We start from the raw sequence: 3,537 nt of genomic DNA, 5'->3' as shown, positions 1-3,537 counted from the left end.
TTTTTCACGGTCCAAAAACAACGACACGGGGGGGGGGGGGGGAGAAAAACGCACAGAAAAACCGGCTGAAACTTTTAATAATTCGGTCCCGTCGCAACTTCTTTTAACCGACGTCCGCTCCTATCGAAACATCGCATCTGGCGTGACCGAAACGCGTCCGAAACGTCTCAGATCCCATCTTCTTTCAGTTCCACGCCATCTTTCCCCCCGCGAGAGGCAAAAAAGAGGAAGAAAAAAAGAAGTTTATCAAATATTTGTCCGTGGTTTTTGCCTTAATTCCAGATGGGAAGGTTCGCCGGCGTCAGGGGCTCCTGTTGGCCCGTTCACCTGTCACTCACGCAGCCCCTCTGCCCCCGGTCCCGCCCCCTTTTCCCCCATACTCTTTACTTTAAACTATCTGCAGTTTTTGGACGTTTTTGGAGGATTAAACTTAAAAATACTGCCCGTTGTTGACATGAGTGGACGTGAAAGTGCATGTGTGTGTATCAGCCTTCTTATTTTGTTTGATTTAAGCCTAATTATTCAATATTGTTCAACAACAATAGTGGTTATAGGGGCTACAACGATTAATCTGAATAATCGTGATAATACGTGACATTTACCGTATTATTGATCGTTATCTGGAGATTGTAACACATGTCATTTGCAGGTACATTGCAGTTATTCAATCAAAAAGGAGACAAGGAGAATAGCCTATATTTTGTTTTACATTGCTAATATTGTCAATCAAGAAGTCTCTATTTTAGCTTCGACTTACGTTTGTTTCAAGAGACAATTAAAAACTAGTCGACTAATCAAAAAAATAAAATACTTAAGTTCAACTATTAAGACTGTTTTGAAGTGAGTAAATCCGAGCCCAGTGTCTACTTACGGAAGATTATCTACGATATTTTCACATTTTCTACCCGTACTTCCCACTCCAGACCGAGATCCCGCCGACTTTCCTCTTAACTATCTCAGTGGACGCTACTGCCCATCGTTTCGGATCGTTGGACCCTAAACATGACTGGATTGGAACACTTTACAACAGTTATTAAAGTGATATAAAGTGGTCCATAAATCCTGGTTTATTCATATTCATCAATTTGAGTTTTTGCCAAAGTTGTTGTTTTTGTGGATTTCCTTCACCGAAGACGACGACGGCAATAGAACATTTCTGATTCTGGAAAAATGGGAGTTTGCCGTCGGCGCAGATCGGCAGCCACATCCCTCTCAGTTTGCCTCGGGGCAGCTGTGGCAGTAACTTGCACAAAATGAAAGGAAAGGAAAGGAAAGAGGTGGCTTTTTACGTCACATTTTAAACCTTAAAACTTTATTCTCTACGTTGCGCTTTAGTTGTTGCGGTGTCACATTTTTTGAGCGTCTCACTTTTTATGTTTTTGGCTCATTTCTTTGGCGCTACAAACATTTTATCTCCTGTTTAGTCACGTTTTCGAACTAGCTAACCGTTTTTATTACCGTTTATAATATTTTATTCACCGACTCACCTGGTTCCCGCTCATAAATGCGCTCCTCATGTTTCTCACCCGTTTTAAATCCATATTGTGTTTTCTAATAACGCAGCACCACTTCCTGTTTCCTGTGGGCCAGATTTATGACTTTGTTTATTTACTCTTAATGATGAATTGCGTCGTTTTAGAAAGCGTTCGTCAGACCAGATGAATATATATCTTATTATTATTTCTATGATTGTTTTTTTTTTCTGCTATTGTTATTATAAAAAATAAATAGATTACAGATTCAAGTAAAACGTTTTTGCTTTTTTTAATTAACAATAGAATATTACAAAAAAAATAATAGATAAAAGATTAAATTAAACCGTTTTTTTATTTTTTTATTTTTTATTGATAATAAAATATTACAAAAAAATTAAATAAATAACATTCAAGTGAAACGTTTTTTTTGTGTTGTTTTTTTTTAATTAACAAATAAAATTTGACAAAAAATGTTATAGATAACAGATTCAAGTAAAACATTTTTTTTTATTAATAAACAACAATAAAATATTCAAAAATATATATATATAAAAAAATATCCCACCCCCGACCTCACATTTACACACAAAAACTCAATCAAAAACTAAACTGAACAATAAATAACATTGATATATCATAAGAAAAATAACACACGTAAAAAGTTTAAACCACAAGACTTTTTTAATTGATCAACAAGAGAAATTGAATCACAATTGCCAAACCAAAGAGAAAAGAAAGAAAAAGGATTAAACTACATCTAATACATTGTTATAAAGTAGTTTCATGTTTAAATGATGGATAATATTGCGATTGTTTTGTGAATATAACCTGATTATTACTGTGTTAAAACGACATCACTGTTACAGAAATGTGTATATTATTTACGGGAGCATTTTTCCTGAAGGTTTTGAGTTCAATTCCTGGGCTTTTAGCAAACAAAAATAAATAACTTAAAAATGACCAGTGTTTATTCTGTTGAACAAAAATGAGCCCAATTCTTCAACAAGATCAACGTTTGACTCTTTATGGCGTTCAAAATCTGTGAGAAGTACATTTTTAAACATGTACTTCAATACTTCTACTCATACTTCTTGTCATACTTTTACTTTGCTCCGGTAAATGTCTATACTTTTACTTAAAGGACAAATATTATGCAAAATGGACTTGTAATATGAACAAAAAATGAAAACTAAAACCATAGAATAAAACGCAAACAATGAAGAACAACAGGGTAAAAAGATAAGATAAGATAAGGTTTTTTTATCTTATCTTATAAAGAACAATATGGACTAACATGCATGAATAAAATCAGTAAAACCACACATTTAACCCTGTTTTAGCACTGTTCCCTCATCAAAAGCAGTTGATGTTGTGTTTAGCTTCATTCGTGCTAATTGCATCGATTTACAAATTAATAAAATAATAAATAAAATAATAATAAAATAAAAAGCAATCAATGGAGAACAACAGAGTAAAATAAAAATAAAAATGAATAAATAAAATAAAAATAAAATAAAATGATAAATAAAATCAAATAATAACAAAATAAAAAGCAATCAATGAAGAACAACAGAGTAAAAAGATAAGATAAGCCTTTTTTATCTTATCTTATAACAACAATATGGACTAACATGCATGAATAAAATCAGTAAAACCACACATTTAACCCTGTTTTAGCACTGTTCCCTCATCAAAAGCAGTTCATGTTGTGTTTAGCTTCATTCGTGCTAATTGCATGGACTTACGAGGTCTTCTCCCTCTGAGCCTCAGCAAACACTCAGTTCCAAGTTCCCCATGTTTGTGACGTCAGAGGTTAAAGTCTTAAAGTCTGTGCTGTTTTTAACTCCATAAATCATCTCCAGACGCGTTCTGAGCATTTACGCCACAAATCAGGCTCATTAGAATGAGGATCCGGAGAAAGTTTTATTGTCATTGTCAGTGAATAAAAATAAAGTATCACAAACGAGGAACTGTCTTCGGCAATAAGGTGCAACATGAAACAAGAAATATAACAGAAAAATACACACAAAAGAATAATAAGACATGAATACAAAAATGGGTA

Source organism: Eucyclogobius newberryi, unplaced genomic scaffold (assembly GCF_026437365.1).
Source record: "Eucyclogobius newberryi isolate DKJ021-1_F unplaced genomic scaffold, fEucNew1.0.hap1 SCAF_115, whole genome shotgun sequence".
NCBI classification, from domain to species: Eukaryota; Metazoa; Chordata; class Actinopteri; order Gobiiformes; family Gobiidae; genus Eucyclogobius; species Eucyclogobius newberryi.
Note: the sequence above shows the minus strand (reverse complement) of the source record.